We start from the raw sequence: 18,355 nt of genomic DNA, 5'->3' as shown, positions 1-18,355 counted from the left end.
GAAAGAAAGAGCTTGGAGCCAGAATGTAAGCTTTGGTTCAAGCCATCAACAACCTCCCTTTTACTATTATTATTGCACTGAAGCTGTGTGACATGAAATGTTGTTGCCCAGAGTTGTACTAAAGATATATTGACTAAATATAAAACTAGCCCATTAACTTTTAAGAATTTTCTTCTCCAAACCCCATAAGGAATATGTAAATTAATTAAGCTCCAGTGTTATAAACCAGAGATAATCAGTCTTCACCAGCTGAAGAGCCACTATGTCATCCAGGAGTCAGAAAACTACCAAATAATGAAGCACATTTCTGATGTAAAAAAGCACATAAACATTCTATTATGAAATAACAGTACATCCATTCAAATGGCAAAATAAAGGTCGCTGCCTGATTCTCGATATTTTTCAGCTCAGGAAGGAAGGGGTCCGGAATTAATGTCAGGTTTCCAGGGCCCATCAATTCTTCTGCTACCAACCAGGCTGGTGATCTGATATTAGGGAAAATACTTGCTAACTCGGAATTAAGATTGATTATTTCAAAGGGGGTAATAATAAAAGCAATAACGCTACTTCTAATTTGCTGAGCAGTTGAGAGGGGGATCGTGTTTCTCGACAGCCTGGGTCTATATGTCAGCTCTGTGTCGTCAGAGCACATCATTTAACCTCTCCAAGCCCCATGTGTACCACGGAGGTACTAAGGACTTTCTCACGGGGTCATCGCAAAAATCCCGTACGGTCCTGCACTTGGCACAAAGCCTGGCACACAGAGAACCCTACTCAATAAAGGGTTGCTAGTTTTTGGAGGTGTTTATGGAAAAGAGAAAAAAGTCACCTGGGGCTTAGGGGGTTGGGTTTCTGGGGAGGGCAAAGCCTGGCTTGGTCCGTCTGCGTTTCTTTCAGAGGTCCTTGGGGTCGTCGGTATTCACCCATCGTAACTCCAAGCACACAGTGGAGGCCATTAACACATATGGCTCCAGCTCTCCTATGAGAACAGGGACGGATTGCTCAATGGAAAAGGCTGTTTTTATGCTTAAGTGCTATTTTTCCCTGAGGCTTTCAGCATGTCTCTCTAGCTCAAAAACAAGTGGCTCACGTGTCGAGAAAACCATGTGTGCAGGCTTACTGTCAGAAATTCTGTTGATTCACGGGAAGGTCATCAGCCTGGAGAGAGTCTTATTTTTACCCCAGGCTGGTGTGCGTAGCCACAGAGACTTGGGGTGCTTAAGGGCGCTCACCGTGAGGCCGACCTGAAGGCAGTCGTGATTCATGGGACAGCAGGCATCACCCTGGTATGTCGCGTAGGGAGCTCCTCTGGATTCCCGGAGTGTGTCGTATTTCCGTAGCGCCACGGGACGTGCAAACTGAAACACTGAGGGATTGTCGTGTGTGGTTCCATCACGAAGAACTTGTCATTTTGCTTTTCGGTTTCTTGATTGCTGTCCCCTAGGCCCCTTTTTTGCGCTAAGGTCCAGAGTCTGCCCAAGACAGTCGTTCGGTTGAACGCCGAATCCGGAGGAACTCGCCACCTGCACGTAGGGAGACCCTGGCTTCCCCGCAGGGGCTGTCCAGGGCCTGGAGGTGCGAGCTGCCTGCATCAGCCGTGCCCCCCCCACCTGCTCACGCAGGGCCCGTCAGGCCCTCCACCCGGCTCTGAAGGTCTATGATTCCACTCTCTGTCTTTCTTCTTCAAATTTACCGCTTTGTCCAATATTTCATTTCTCTAATGATGAAGAGTCCGGACTGGAATTAACAACTGCTCCCTAGAAGATATAATTAAGTTTGTATATTATTTTCTATAACTAATATGCAACGGATTTTAATTTTATTCATAATTACTGACTTCAGGCTTAAAATATCTGTGTATTAAGTAGGAATATTGCACCATCTTTATAGCCTCTTCCTCACATATTAATAAAATAACATAATAAAACACCACCCACACCGATGATAAGCCTCATTCTATCACCGGGAAATGTAATTAGCAAATTAAAGAGTTGGACTTACACTTATATTCCCGGGGTTTTGCTCTCACTTAAGTAAAGCCCATGGTCTAAATCACAGTGATTATAATGTCGTACTATGTAAATAAATGTCTGCCTTTCACGATTATGTTTTTATTTCCCATTTTGCATTCTACAATACGAAAGCTAGATTTTGTTTACACTTTGATTTACTAAAGAGTTTTCCTAAATAAAAATCTTCTGCAAATAGAAGTGCAAACACACATATGATGCATGGATTTTTGCCCCTATAAACATTAGCTGGTATCCAGGTGGCAGGCAAATAGAAATATCGGTGCTTTCCCTTTAGAGAATGTCATACTTTCCCCATCATCTTCAAAAAACATTTTTTAAAAGAAAGGTTACTATCTTTCTTCTGGCTTCTCCGCATGTCTCTGGAATAACAAGATAATAGACATCGGTTTCAGAAAACACAGGAACCCTGGAAGGCAGGGTGGATACGACTTCCTAGGGAACGCGGTCCCTCGGATCTGAAGTCGTCTGGCCGGCTCCATGAAACCTGAGCGTACTGCCGTTGGGTTGAGCAGACACGGGCTTGCACAGACGGAAGTTCAAACCCGAGCTTCGCCGCTTACTAGTGGGACGACAGCGGCCAATCGTTAGGTCTCGGCAAGCTTCCATCTCCTGATCCGGAAAACAGGGCCCCCTTACAAGGGTCGGTGTGAAAATTAAATAAGAGAATGTGCACCGCGTGCTGGTACGTACGGATCGCCCAGGAAATCGCGGAGGTTATTGTAACGGTTTTCATTATCGTCGCTGATCCTGTTATCATTATTAAATCAGAAACAGCATGTCCCCAGAGGAGGTGAACGCACACCAGGCTTGCAGCCTTCGCGTGCAGACGACAGCACTAGTGTCCCCAGAGGGTCCTGCCGTGCCAGGGTGCAGGCATCCGAGCGCGACGACTCGCAGAAGCCGACAGCATGGAAGACCTCTAAGGATGTGGCAACGTTCTTCCTGGCTCTGCCTGAGGCTGCATGTGTGCCTACCCGGCTTGCTTGTGTGCCCGGCGCTGCCTGCCACCTGGCACTCTCCTCGCCAGCCTGCCTGCCTTCCCCCGGGTCCCTCTGCGCGACTCATCAGGGCACCCCCCGCCAGTGACAGGTACGTAGGACACCTCCCATCGGGTCCCTGCTCCTACAGTGGGGATTGGAAAGGAATTAAGGGATAGGATTCAAGCAGAGGGTAAGGGTCGAACTCAGCGAGTCACACGCACCCGCACACGTGCACGCACACGTACTCCATTACCGACTGTAAAACCAGTTGAGGGGGTTAGTGACCAGAAATATCCTCATGAAATAGAATAAAACCTATCAGCCTACACACCATGCAGCAAGCAAAGTATCATCCTGTTGAGCTTTTATTTCAGCTCTGTGTATGCGTCCGTGTCTACCGGTGGCGTGTACACACGTGTGTAAACGGGGTGCTGATATAAACGGATTTCTTTTTGTTCTCATTTGAAATAGAAGGCCCTTTTGAAGGGTCCCTTTTAACCTTTTAACTAGGAAGCCTGATTCTGTAACTCTCCAAAATCTGGAGCACTGGGAACAAAAATGGTGGTAGTTACGGAGGCTCTGGCTTTTTCGGGTCGGTCTACAGTTGTTTTGTTTTGTTTTGCTTCTCAATGAGAAAATAGGTTGCATCCTCATCAGTAAATAAATGTGTTAAAGGAATATAACTGGCATCAACAATCCATCCCCCTGGAAGACGAGGGGTCTTCCAGAAAATAGAACACGGTGTAACGCGAACACAGTGATCGGTGCTTGAAGGTTACTTGGGGCTCTATGACCTGCTCCTTGGCGCCGTAGAGGCTACTTTTGTGCCCAGTGCTGCAGCCTTGGGGACTGGGCATGCTTATGAAGACCCGAAGCGAGAAGGGACACTGCTGGGGGCTGGTGCTCTCAGAACGCACACATGCACGAGCCCGTATGTTACACAGGCGCACACCAGGACGCCAGAGGATGAAGACGTATCTACGCCCCTGTCAAGCTTCTATGGGCCGGTGGAGGTATGTACGGGACCTCGACAGAGCAGGCCTGGGACTCCAAAGCCCTCCAAAGCCTGTTTTTCACTCTGCTCCTCCTCGGCACAGAAGAAGTCACTTCTGTCTCCTCCTCACTGAGGCAGTTAATAGAACCACAAAGGTACAGATGCAATGAAACGCCAGGACACCTGCACCCCAATGTTTATAGCAGCAACGTCCACAATAGCCCAACTGTGGAAGGAGCCTCGGTGTCCATCGAAAGATGATGGATAAAGAAGCTGTGGTCTATGTGTACAATGGAATATTCCTCAGCCATTAGGAACGACAAATACCCACCATTTGCTTCAACGTGGATGGACCTGGAGGGGATGATGCTGAGTGAAGTAAGTCAATCGGAGAAGGACAAACATATGTTCTCATTCATTTGGGGAATATAAAAAATAGTGAAAGGGAATAAAGGGGAAAGGAGAAAAAATGAGTGGGAAATATCAGAAAGGGAGACAGAACATGAGAGACTCCTGACTCTGGGAAACGAACTAGGGGAGGTGGAAGGGGAGGTGGGCGAAGGGTGGGGGTGACTGGGTGACGGGCACTGAGGGGGGCACTTGACGGGATGAGCACTGGGTGTTATTCTGTATGTTGGCAAATTAAACACCAATAAAAAATAAATTTACAAAAAAAAAAAAAAAAAGAACCACAATATGCCAGGGTGCTTAGACGCTCCAAACGCGGCTCAGTACAGATTCTCCTGTCTGGAAATCTAAATAGGCGACTCTTTAATCATCGGGAAGGGCTTGGTCAACATGAGATCACAGCAAGAGGAGCTGCTCAGAGTATCCTACCTGTTGGTTCTGCGTGCGGCCACCGTCCAAGGTGGCCCACAGCCCTGAACGCTCGTGTTAGAGCCCAGCCCTCTCTGTCCCTTCAGGGTCCTCTGCTCACCACCTTCCTACGAGCACATCAGTTCTCCAGATGATGGAACGCGGTTGGGTTGGAGGGAGGCCACCAGACGCCATTGTCCCACACCGCGACTGCGCCCAAAGCTCTCCGGCCACCTCCAAGTCACAACCACAGATGCACAGACCAGCTCGTCCCTTCCGTCACCACCGAGGGTGGTTTACTCTCCATCATTGTTAGTGAAATTTCTATCTCAACCCCCAGAGGGGCATCATGATTTAAAATTCTGAGGATGCTTTCCCTTTATCACCATGTATGAACACAAAGCCAGGAAGGAGGTCCCCGAGTTCAGGCCTAGGACGCACCTCCATGAGCGTGAGTCATGTGTGCTGTGTGGCCACCATTTCAGGGACAAAGACATGGCACCTTCCTGCGTGTGTCTTCGGCGTGGACGACGTCTTGTGCTTCGGGAATTTTGATGATGAGTACGTCAACCATCATTTTCAAATCAAAACTCTAGACACAGCTTCTGTGTCTAGAAATTTAATTCGGTCTGATTTTATGATTCCTTACGAAGTGTCGTGTCCAATCAAATGCCGGTCATCCCTTCACAGTTATTCTGATGTTGAAATAAAACAGAAACTTAAAAGAAAACGATTCCGACCCTCTGACACAATTCCGAATTCATTTTAAATTACCTACCTCCATAGAATAGTCCTGGGGAAATCGCGGTCTCCTCCCCGGCCCCGCCTTGGCCTGCATCACTTTGCATTGCCCCCAACTCGCAGATTCTATAGTGTTCTCCGAATTCACCGCGCAAACCACAGCACACACATGCACACCGTTGCCTGAACGTGGCCCCACACGCACACGTGTCCCCGTTAATCCCCGAAGTCCTTGGGCCGGTGGCTCAGTTTCTGTGACGCGTGTATTTTCATCGTATTCCTGCTTGGACCCATTCGGTTACTATTTATCAATTGCTGGGATTTCTCCGTTATTTTATTGATTTGTGGAGACAGTAGGTCAGACTATTTGAAAGTGCTGTTGTCCCGAAGAAGAGAGACATGATCCCAGAAAGAAGCAGGCCGCCCCGCGCGGGAGAGGAGGCACGGCCGGGGCACCGCCCAGCGTGGTGAGTCCTCACCTGACCTCACCTGGTGAGTCCTCACTAGGGCTCCTGTGCACTGTCCCACTGAACACTCAGAAAAGCCGCGCGGCACGGACGAGGTCAGGGCTCGGAGAGGTCGCTTAGAACCGTCGGAGCGCGGACCCCGACTCTAGGCTTCCATGGCCAGGGACGGTGCTCCGGGCTGTCAACCCTGCGCCTGGCCGGGGCCCGCAGGAAACGTCACCCTTCTGCCTGCCATTCCCACCTGGCTCTCGGTCCTAAAACCAGGAGAGGATCTGCAAGGGGATGGGCGGCGAGGAGGCATCTTTTCATTTCTTCCTCCAAACAATTCTCAAGACCGATTCGATTCACCATTCCTGACTCCTCACACGTTCCCCCTCCACATGTTATTTTTTGATTATTTATTATTATCATGATTAACATTCATTGGACACATCACGGTGCATAATATGGAGGACGACAGACTCCCCCACCCTTTTGGCTTATAATCCAAATATTTAGATTGTAAACACAATGTTTTTGGCAGGTTAATTCTGTATGAAGAAAGAGAGCATTTGCAGGAAATGTCAGATGCTTATTTTATGATCAGTGGAAGGAGTAATTTACCCCACACGGAGATGTGGACTTGGCAAGCCAGCCCTGTCTACCTACCCACATGTGAGGGAGGCAGGAACAATGCTTCTTTCTTGCCACAGTCTTGAGGAAATCGATTTTTAACCCTCAATAAAATGCAGTGGCAGGAAGGGGCGGGCAGAGGATGACTGGTGGCCGGCGCGGCCGCGGAGCCAGAGGCACTGGGGGAGTCTGCTTACCCCCCCTTGCAGTAAGGAGCAGATCCAGGCCAGCTCTTTGATACCAAAGAGATGTAGAAAAAGGGACAAAATCATCCCTCTTATTCGTCTTTTGCAGTCTGCAGAGTGAGGCTGGCAGCCGATGAAGCAGGCACCTCCCTCCACCACGCCGCTTCCAGACTTCCCGCCGGGCTGGTGTTTTCCATTTAAGAAACTGCGCCAGGGTCGTGGGACAGGATATTATAAGACGGAATAGAACACCAGGTGCCTGAACTCCTGAACTCACGACACTCCTTTATTTACTTCATGGTACCCAACCACCAAAGATACGGATCTTATGAAGGTAGGAGAAAGTCCTCCTCCGGGGCGACGGCATAGCCATCGCGGATTTCCACGCAGAGGAGACCAAGCCCTTCCACGGCTCGGAAGGCTGAAGGTTCAGAAAGGCTTTTTGTTCACGACGTATGAGCAAGCATGGGTGTCCAATCTAAACGAACTATGGAACCGAGAGGGCTTTGGTCCAGGGCCTTTGTTCTATAATAAAGTGTGAGGCCATGGGTTTATCCAGGCCCACGTTGCTGGTCAGCAGCAGGTTGGGACATGGATACAGAGCTTTCTGGTCACTTGATCCAGAGCTTGTGCCAACACGCCGCGCTGTCCATGCGTTTTCAACCCCTAATGCAAACGTATACCGGAACGAACAGGCAACAGGGGAGCAACCCACAGACTGAATCATCTGGGCATCTCCACCAAGTTGGCGAACCCCGAGATGAGCACTCCAAACCGCTAGCTATGGACAGTCCCCCACAAACCCCACGTTATCGCAACAGAAGACATCCAGGAGGGCTCCTATTCAGCCTGCAGCTAACGTTCCCGGCCGGGGCCCGATCCCGCTGGCCAGCACGTGCATCCCACCAGTCGTTAGCTCTTTTGAGTGTTACCCCCGCTTCCTGGGAGATCCTGAAGGTGAGGGAGCCTCCCTGAATTGTCACCGAAGGAGGCAGCACTGCAGCTCGCCAAGTGCAAATCATTCAAGCAATAAGAGAAAAAAAATGTAAAGATTACTCTGAGAAAAAGCAATGGGCCTCCCCTTGCAGCGTCCTAATTTCCTGTTCCCACTGCTCTAGATGCTGGCCACGTGAGAACAAGCAATCTGACCAAGGTGGCCTCCTTGGTGTCCGCATCCCGGGCGCCACTAGCTGCGCACTCCGGAAGCCATGGGAAGGGCACGCTCTTGCCACGCTGCCCGGCACCTCTTCTGGCACCTTGTTTACTGCACTAACTGCGATTATAAAAAGAGAGGGGCCCACTGGGTGGGTCCACTGATCTGGAATTCCATTATGGTAAACCAGTTGTTCAACTGAAAACAGCAAACAATTCCCATGCGTCAGCCTCCTGCTGAAGTGCCGGCCTCCCGGGGGGGCCAGCTGGACTCCCGGGAGCTGGGGACCTCGCCCTGCGGCCAGGGGCATGGGGCATCGAGCCCCAGGGTGAACCCCGCTCTGCCGCAGCAGAGCCGTGGGGCACTTTACACTTGGCCAACGCCTACCTCTGGAATCACGTTCTGCAACACCCGCAGGTGGTGGCATTTCTGGTACCTGAGTAGGGCTATGCTTCCTGTGAGGCGCCCGGCCCACGGGCCACCAGAGGTCTGCTCCGCAGCACGACGACCGGATGGCATGGAGGCTGGACAGACAACGGTCCCCCCCAGGGGCCTTCCTAACCACGGCTCGGGGCACGCAGCTCCCCTCCAATGCCTGGACTGGCGCAACTGTCACCTGATCTCCGCTTTATCGTAACTAAAGGAAGTAAAACCAACCAAAGAAAAAACTTTAGTGTCACAATCAAAGGGCCGTGGGTCTTTAACCAGCCTTTCAGAACACGCCCACAGCTTCAGCAAGGGCCTCCGACAGCAGGAAAGGGATTGTTTTCAGTTGATTAATAAATGTAATGTCCTCCCTGTACGGCGGGCACTGAGCCATGCGCAGCCCACCCCTTCTGAGTCGGCCACTGTGTGGGCCTGGGCAGGAGGATGACCCTTCTCAGGGCTGAGATATATCACTTCTTGGAAAGGGAGCCTCTATTTAAACCATAGCATGGTCTGCTCATAAACGGGGGCATCTGGGTGGCTCAGGCGGTTCAGTGTCCACGACTCTTGATTTCAGCTCAGGACGTGACCCCGGGGTCATGAGATCGAGAGCCGCATCGGGCTCTGCACTGGACATGGAGCCGCTTAAGGTTCTCTCTCTCCAGATGCCTGGGGGGCTCAGCGATCGAGCACCTGCCTTCGGCTCAGGGCATGACCCCGGGGTCCCAGGATCGCGTCCCACGTCGGGCTCCCTGCATGGAGCCTGCTTCTCCCTCTGCCTGTGTCTCTCATGAATAAATAAATACAATCTTAAAAAAAAAAAAAAGATTGTCTCTCTCTCCCTCTGCCCCTCCCCGGCCCCCAGCCCCCGTGCTCACTCTCTCAGTCTCTCTCTCATAAATAAATCTTTTAAAAAAGCAAAAAAACACAACAGAAAAATGAAGGTCATAAGCATCACACACCCATTTCAGTTAGTTAATTCTATTCACAAACTGCTCCATTCGTGGGCGTTAACCTCCTATTTGTCATCTGTGTCCTGTTTAAGATCAGCAACATTGTCCCTTTTCCTTTTCCACAGAACTGTCAAAGCAATCCTTGACAGAATGGCCCAGGGAAAGACCAGGGAGTCCACTTCAGCCAGGCCAGGTGTTGGATCTCAGTGTCTCTGTGTCGTCGGGGAATTCGGGGCATCAGCATTGCTCTCTGAGCCGAGCAGTGCATGACGCGCTTTGGTTGCTTTCTAGCTGCATATTGACCTGAATTTACCAAACAATTCGGATCTACAGACCCAATTCAGACCTGAAAAAGCACCCTAACCACATTCCCTGAGTAAAGGAAGAGAAGAGAAAGAAAACAGGGAAACCTGGTTGGTCTTCCATTTCTTTCATTTATTTATTTGTTTGTTTGTTTATTATTTTTTATTTATTAAGATTTATGTATTTAGAGAGAGCGCGCGCGTGCCTGCAAGCAGGGGTGGGGGGTAGAGGGAAGCCAACTCCCGCCGAGCAGAGTCCCATGCGGGGCTCAATGCCGTGACCTGAGATCATGACCTGAGCTGAAACCAAGAGTTGGCCGCTTAACCAACTGAGCCGCCCCGGAGCCCCAGTCTTAAATTTCTTACAGGAAACATTAATAATCTAATTAATCATAGAAGGGGCTCATGATGTGCTAAAGAAATTGAGAAAGTTGAGTGGTGTTGATGCCCCATGGTGGGGGTGCGGCACTGAGGATCAAGGGTCCCCTCCGGCCCCTCCCCTGCCGCGGTGGCCACCTTGCGTCCCTTTCTGAGCCTCAGTGTTCTCATCTGTAGGATGATGGGCTGGCCCTGATTGCCGAAGGTCCCACTCAACCCTACCATGTTGAGGCTGTGAGTCTATGAAAGACCTGTGATGGCTGAAATAGGAGGAGGAGACCCGTGGCACGTCGGGCTCAAGAGCTGGTACAAGGAGGAGCAACAGGAGGAGGGAAGGGAACAAGAGAGGACAACACGATCCTATTAAAAAGGCTTGGAACCCCAACTAAAGAGAGTCACAGGTACTAGCAAAGGTATTTTCCAAAGGTGTGGGAAGTAAAACCGGCACACAAAATCTGAGGAAAATATGGCAAAAAATTAAAGTGTCCCTCATCAGTATGAGTAGAAAAAAGAAAGAGAATGTCCAGTGAGAGTTCGGGCCATTGTACATTCATAAGAGCAGATTCTTAAAAAAGAAAATCTACACCTACTGGTAAAGGCACTCTTTAAAAAAAAAAAAAAAAAAAAAAGGGAAGCTCATATCATCCTTTCTCTCTTCGTCTGGGGTTTGGGCCAGGCTGGAGAGTTTGGTTTTACCCGACACGTAGTAGGGAATCGCGGTGACATAGCGACATGACAAGGGGAGACTCGCCTGTCGCTGCAGACCGCGTGCTTGTTTGCCCCCAAAATTCACATGTTCAAATCCCAACCCCGGGATTCGAAGGTGGGGCCTTGGGGTGAGACCACAGGGGTGAATTCACGCCGTGGGCCGGAGACCCCAGGGAGCTGCCCCCAGACGCGGGCGGCCCGCCGGGCCCTGGTCTCGCACTTCGGCCTCCAGAGCCATCAGGAACCGGCAGGTGCTGCTCACGAGCCCGCGCCCGCCTGCGTTGGTGTCACAGGCCCACTCGGCCTGAGACAGACGCTGAGGCCACGTCCCGGGTGGGAGGCGTGGGGGGAGCCAAGGCTCGGGGTGGGGGCGCTGAAGGACGGGAAGCCTGGTTCTGCTCCTTCGGTACAAAGTATCCTAATACTAATTAAGGTAATTGCTGCAAAAGTCACCTGGTCCCGGTGGTGGGGGTGGGGAAGGCCTCGCGAGGAGGCTGCAGGTGAGCCAGGGGGAAGCAGCACCGAAGCTGGGGAGTCGGGGCAGGAGCGGTACCCCAGGAGGAGCATCAAATAGCCTCGCTTCCCCTTTATCCCCAAAGGCCCTCGCACCGTCATTACGTCCAGGGGCCTGAAGGATCCCGGGGGTGCAGAATTAGCTTTTTAGGATTTAGGATCCACGACCATTCCTATCCGGGCGGTGGAGAAGGGATGCACCACGCGTGACTTGAGCCAGCCTGTTGACCCGGGGTGAGCCCGGGTGTCCCCATGGGGCGAGCAGGGCCGCGGGGGCTGGGGTGCTAGGGTGCTCGGTGCCCGTCCCGGGAGGACCTGCCGTGGCCTGAGTGCGGATGGGGAGCCGGGGGGCCGCCTCTGCTGCTGGGGGTCCCGGGGGCGGGGAGGGAGGTGCAGAGGGGCTGCGGGCACCGGCCGCCTCCGCCCCTGAGGCCACGGTGCCGAGAAGGTTCTGGGAGCCGAGTTTTCCAAGGGGAAGCGCCGGCGGCTGCCTCACAACAAAAAACACCCAGTTCCTGGTTCCATTCCCCAAAGTAGGTGGACAACCGCCCAGCAAAGCCCCGGAGCTGCCCTCGGCCTCGGGATCCCTGGTCTCCAGGCAGAGCCTTGGGCGCCTCGGCTGCCGCCGCGCGTGGGTCCCCAACGGGTGACCCATGACTCCGGCGCCAGCAGCTCGCCTCGGGGGACACACGGCGCCTGGCTGTGTTTCCTGCAGCAGCAGAGCTGGCGCCCGGTGCTCCGGGGTCAGGCGGGGCGGTCACAGGGCCACGGGGTCCCTGTGGTTCGCAGGGCTGGGCGGCAGGTAAGGGGGGGTGAGCCCGGCGTCGCCGATGCCCCGGCCCTGGCCCCGGCCCTGCCCGCCCCGCTCTTGGCCCTCTGCTCCACGCATCCAGCCACTGCCTCTCAAGTGAGGGCTCCCCTTGGGACGATCCCTGGGTTGTCCCCGCTCAGACTCTTTCCCAGCCACGGCGGCGCTGAGCACGCGGTGGCCTGGCCCTCACCGCCGGCCCCACGCGGGCCTCTGGAGCCCCCCCAACAGCATCTTCTACTTTGCCAGGATGGGGGGGAGGGGGAGGGGGCCCAGAACCAACCCTGGCTTCCTGTGGGAAGTGGCATCTGAGCAATTGTTTTTCCCTATTTCCTGAAATCTTCATACTTTGAAACCAAATGTAATATCATGGAGATTCTTCGATCCCATAAATGCATTTGGTGGGGGGGGTGTGACCCGGGAAGACAGCGACAGGTGGACGCTGACAAGCTGTGGGCACCGGGGCCGGAGCGCGGGGAAAGGAGCTCAGACGGCGACCCCGTGAAGGTGCAGGTGGCCCGTGGCCCGGGGTGCAGGGTGCAGGGTGTGGGGTGCTCGGTGCTCGCGGCCCCCCGTGGGCCTGGACCCCGGGCTGTCCAGGTGCTCGTGAGCGACGTCCTCCGCGGTGGCCGGAAAGCCACTAACCTGCTCGCTCTCTTCGCCGTCAGGGTATCTCCTTTTCCACAGGCAAAGCTTCTGCTTAAAGTTAATGGAAACCGAGAGAATTGGGACATCTCTCCCTTCACTTTTTCTGTCAAACCAAGATAAAGGTTTTATCCCAACTTTTTTATTTGAAGAGGAGCAGCACCTGAATGAAATTTGGTCATGATCAGAAATCTTAAGAAATAGAAATTCTCCAGACACCCACATAAATGATGCGGGTAATGCCTTGAAGCACGAAGCGGGAAATCATTCTGAACAAAAATAGGGCCACATAGGCAGTCTTCCTTGAAATAAAAAGGGTTTCCACATACATGCCTTTATGAAACTGTTATCTACCAAAAGGGGTGGGGAGAGAAAGTGTAAAAGAAGTTTTTAAAGAGTTAATTTAATCAAAACGAGTCGGGCTTTACATTTCCGCACACCAACAAAGGCAGTTTCTTTACATCTCGATAGCGATGGCTAGTTCAACCTATTTTCTTTTTTCCTGGAGGTTTACTGTGGCCACAAGCCCTTCCCTGAAAAACCCGACTTAAAGTCTTGATTCCACATGTTTAAAAATCGGGTTTTATCTAAACCCCACCATCTGTCCAATTTGAAAAGAAAAGGGGCGTAAGTAGGAAGCACAGTGCTTTAGGAAAAAAAAAACAATTCAGCAATGAGCTAAAATTAATAATCTTGTTTGAGTTGTTTGGTATCTACACCACATAGCGCTGCTCCCCAAATATTTGTTCAGTGCACGAGTGACACGAATAAATGATCAAATGATGCTCAGCGTTCTTCATCCCGTTACTGGGTGACTTCCCCCAGCCTCTGCGGTCGGTGTCCGCCTTCAAACTCTAGCAACAGTTCCCCAAAACGAGTCAGCGATGAGTCCGGACGCGTCAACTCATGTCCACCTGGAATAAGATTTTCAAGAGCTTGCACGTCCTAACAGGAAAGAAGCCAGGATAACAGGGTTGGTTTCTCAGGAGGCTCAAGGTATTCCCATTTCCAGGAATCTCTGATAGTCTGAGAATAAGTCCTTTGTATTTCTTTGGGGCAGAAATGTCCTTTTTTTTTTTCTTTTTTTTTAAGTAGTGATTGTTGGAGATTTTAGATCTTCTCTTGGCATAATATAAAGTCCACGACCTTATGTCAGCACCTTGTCTACACTTACGGCTCCATGAACTCAAAGTCTGAAAACTACTGGTTTATGGAACATGCGTTATTTCAGGAACTAGAAAAAAGAAACTCCCTCGTTTCCCATCCTCAGATTTGTCACTCCCGGGAGGACAGAGAGGCTACCTGCTGCTCCTCTACATGACACGTCTCACACCCTCCGTCCCTCCCACTATTCTCCTAAATGCAAAGCCGCAGCCTGCAAACCGCTTTCTGTACACTCGCCACCTGTCCTAAGGAGAAATGACCTACTGGGCGCGACTTCGCTGACCGTGTTTCTCATGGTCTCTTCTAGAAAGCTGCCTTGAGACCAGTTCTGGCACAGACGTCTAACCCAAGGCCAGCCGCTTCGTTTTCTCACCAATTCCCAAGATCCCTCCTCTCCAGGTGTGAGCTAAGGGGACACAGAGACAGTCTGGTGGATCCTGAGCCCGAGGGGCCGCGAGGTGAGGTCGGGGCTCATGCAGTCATGTTGGGGCACATGAAGGGCGAGTTCACGGGGCAGGTGGTCAAGAAAAGCATCAGGGAGGACTTTTAACATTTTATTTATTTATTTGAGAGAGAGAGTGTGCACACATGCGCAGGGGAGGGCAGAGGGAGAGGCCGACTCCCCGCTGAGCAGGGAGCCCATGTGGGGCTGACCCAGGCCCCGGGCCCATGACCTGAGCCGCAGGCAGCGCTTACCCCCCTGAGCCCCCCGGGTGCCCCCAGAGAGGACTTAAACAGACAAACACACTCCTCAGAAACCAGCAAGGCAGCTTCTTTTATTTCCACTGGGATTCTACGAGCTCCCTATTTAACCCCTTCTCTCTCCACCTCCCTGTTTGTCCTTGAGCTGGGGGCATCTGCTCCATAACCGGAAGAGCATTGTCTAAAACTGCGAATATGGACAATTTCCTGCACTCTCAGAAGATGGACTTACCATTTTTAATTTGCTGCTTTTTTTTTTTTTTTTTGCTAGTGATTTTCTCTTCCTTATTTCTGTAATGCCAGCAACCTACAAACCATCAATCATACCTCCTTCTTTGTTCCCTTTTAGCACCATGCAAAAATATTTTCCACACGTAAGGAAAAGCCCGGCCCTCACCCTGCGTTTGCTGGTCCCCGTCCTCACCATAATCTAGGTTGTTCATGTGCCCAGGCTCAGCCGGGCCCCCCACTCAGACCGCATAACCAGGGAAGGCACAGCCAGGAACCACAGTGCCTGGGCCCCAAGGAGAACACACCCGTGACTCCATGAGCGATTTCCCATTGTCGTCATTTTTCCACTAAGACACAATCCAGAGAATGAAGTGACAATTTAACGTCACACAAGGGAGGAGCAAGGAGAGTGACATATTATTTAGCCTTTTCACCTACTCTAAAATACAAAATGTGACCCCCATTCCCTATAACAGGACACTGGGCCCCACAAGGCTTGCCTGCGATCACGTAACCAGTAAGAATTGAGGCCTGGCTTCGCGTGTAACTTATTAAATTCCAGCCCGTGTTCATTTAACAATGCAGCCTCCGCCTCCAAAGCCCTGATCGGTGGTCAAAGCACACTTAACCCCAAATCACGTGACTCCTGACTTGTCAACAAGCGCTCTCTCCACTGAGTATTCCATATTCTGGTTCAGCTCAGAGAAACAGGTGCAGAGATGTGGCATTGGGTGACAGTAAAATAGGAGGGCAGCTGAGAGCGGGCCCATCGTCTTCGTCGGCCGTCTTCAAACAAGGGAATGATTCCAAAGCCATCTTCGGGTTGTGGTCCTGAGTCACTGGCCCTGCCTGGTCCAGCCCTGGGATAGACAGCCGCAAAGGTAGCCGCCAATGACCCCCACCCACTAGCGCTCCCACTTGTGTGTTGTACCTGGGTCGGTCTGGGGAACCAACAGCATATATCAGAATAATGAAACCTCATTTCTGAAAGTAGGTTATTGAAAGAATGCGACTTCTGTCTTCAGTGCTCTCGCTCTCTCTCTGTGTCGAGTCACCCCCTCTGCAGGAAGCAAGCTGCCATGTTGTAAGGGTACGTGGGCAGCCTGCAGAGAGGCTAACACGTGAAGAATAAAGCCTCCAGACACCAGCAGCAAACAACCGACCAGACACCGGGTCAACAACCGTCTACGTGGGCCCAGGAAAGAATCCTCCCCAGGTGAGTGTTCAGATGAGACTGCAGCTCACATGCAACCTCACAAAAGTCTTTGGATCACAACCAACCAGTAAAACTGCACCCAGATTCCTGATCCACAGGGAAAAAAAAATGTTGTTTCAAGTTGCTACGTTTGGGGGTAACTTGTTAGGCAGCAACAGATGACAAAATTCAAGCCCTGAGACTTTCTTCCAAATACAAAACACTCCTCCTACCTTGGTCCATTCAGGTGGCTCCCACCAAGGAGAGGACAATCCTTCTCCTTTGCCTTCCTTAAGCATTTGGGTCAATATATTAACTCCCCTTCTCTGGCTGCAGAGTAAGCTCTAGAGCTAATTCACAAATATTTTCACTTGAAATACGTCTGTGGTTCTAGACAGTGAATTTTTCGAAAGCCAAGACTGTCTCCCTTTCCTTTGTGCCATCATGTTTATATTCCCTTTAGCTTTTGGGCTATTTCTCTTGCCATAAGTCAATAGAAGCCAGAGATTTTCAAGAAAGAGTCTGACTTCTCTCCTGGGCAGAATATTTAAGTCATACATTATTGTTTGTTTTCAGGCAAACCAGTACAATTATGCAACATAAATTCTTTTAAAACATCTGGGACTTCAATTCAATTTAAAATCCTGTGGGGTTTATTACCAGAATGAATGATTATAAAATGTATGCATGCAAATTAAGAGATAAAAAAAATTAAAGAGCATATGAAATTTAATGTACACTACTTATAATTCCACGCCAAATTGTTGCAAAAGACAGTGGCTTTGCAATAACGTGTAAAAATATGGTTTATAATATTTATGACTTGGGAATGTGGTTTTAATATTCTATTGTCATGAATATACATTATAAAACAGACTAGAGAATTAGTTTCTGGGGTTAATAGGAGGGGGAAGGGAAGGCAGGTTTACCCAAAGCTGTCATCAGTTTTACTGCCAAAGTTAGGAAACTTGCTTCACCCCAATAGTATAGCACAGTGAAAAGCTTGTGAAGATGGAGGTGATCTATTTTTCAGTGATTTTATTCTAAAAGTTCATCTGGGGACAATCTAATTCAAACACTATTTATTAAGTGTCAAAAACGTGAAAAAATATATATTTGAGACTCTAGGGGGCTGGGAGTGGAGGGAATCAAAATTGAGCCTTAGAATACCTACCCTTGAAGACAGCGCAATCTAGAGAGATATGCAAGGATGTGCATAAAGAATCTGAACCAGGGCGCCCAGGTGGCTCCGTGGTTGAGCCTTTGGTTCAGGGAGTGACCCCGGGGTCCTGGGATCGAGTCCCACTTCAGGCTCCCTGCAGGGAGCCTACCTCTCCCTCTGCCTGTGTCTCTGCCTCTCTCTGTGTGTCTCCCATGAGTAAATAAATAAAATCTTTAAAAAGGAAGAAAGAAGAAGAAAAGAAGAAGAAGAAGAAGAAGAAGAAGAAGAAGAAGAAGAAGAAGAAGAAGAAGAAGAAGAAGAAGAAAAGAAGCTGCCGCCAAACCAGAACTGTGTCAACTGTTGCCGTAACCAAATAACAGACTCCCAACCCCAGACTCCTGTTCTGATCCATCCTCAGTTACCCAAAATAAAAACCCACTTGTTCCCCTCTTCTGCATAAAGTTCTCCGTTGCTTAGAAAATATAGTCCAGCAAGAGTGGAGACAGCAGCACCATGGCCTAGCGATGGGCACCTTCATTGTGCCCCACGAGCGCCGAATACGCGTAACTCCTTGTGTAATCCCAAAGAAAGAGCAAAGATTTCAGTCCTCCAGCAGTCAATTGACGGGGAGCTGAGAGCAATTTATATTTTATTTGGAGATTTAAGGAAAGCACCCTAAAATCCTAATAATCTGCTAGACCTAGTTCAGGGGCCTCTCCCAGAGAAGAACACTCAGACCAGTGTGTTTCCAGATCCCTGTAGACACTTCTGCATGCCAACCCCCTGCATGCCTGGGTCTACAGAGGAAACCACATTACACTTTATGGAAAAACACGTTTCCCTATTCCTTCTTCCTTATTTCTAGAGACCACAGGCTAAATCCAGCCTGCAGCCTGTTTTTGTGTGGCCTTTAAGCTAAGTATGGTTTCTACATTTTTTTAAATGGTTGGAAAAAGCAAAACAAGAATAATAGTTTGTGACACATAAAAATTATGTAAAATTCAAATGTCCATTCCATAACTGTGAAGTTTTATTGAAACACCCACGACCATTTGTCTAGCCTGCGTTACCTGTGGTTGCCTTCACTACAACGGCAGAGCTGCATAGACTGTACAGTCCACGTGAGCTGCGGCACTTACCTTATTAGGCAATCCCGGCCCTCTGCGGGAAGACGTTGCTGACCCTTG

The 18,355-nt window shown here is 50.4% G+C and overlaps 1 long non-coding RNA gene across 3 annotated transcripts in view; it reads right to left on the bottom strand.

Moving 5' to 3' along the window:
* LOC125754300 (uncharacterized) overlaps positions 1 to 18,355 on the bottom strand; it is a 29,673-nt gene that overhangs the window by 1,931 nt on the left and 9,387 nt on the right. Inside the window, exons 2-3 of one of the 3 annotated variants that reach the window (XR_007408188.1) lie at positions 1,233 to 1,757; positions 830 to 979 (exon numbers count right to left, since the gene is read on the bottom strand). This is a non-coding gene — a long non-coding RNA (uncharacterized LOC125754300). Of the gene's footprint in view, positions 1 to 829; positions 1,758 to 18,355 lie in introns of all 3 variants that reach the window. The other 2 variants (XR_007408187.1, XR_007408186.1) reach the window with 2 other exon arrangements.

The sequence above is a fragment of the Canis lupus genome, chromosome 34, assembly GCF_003254725.2.
Source record: "Canis lupus dingo isolate Sandy chromosome 34, ASM325472v2, whole genome shotgun sequence".
In the NCBI taxonomy this organism is placed as follows: domain Eukaryota; kingdom Metazoa; phylum Chordata; class Mammalia; order Carnivora; family Canidae; genus Canis; species Canis lupus.
This window is presented reverse-complemented; position numbering and strand designations above follow the sequence as displayed.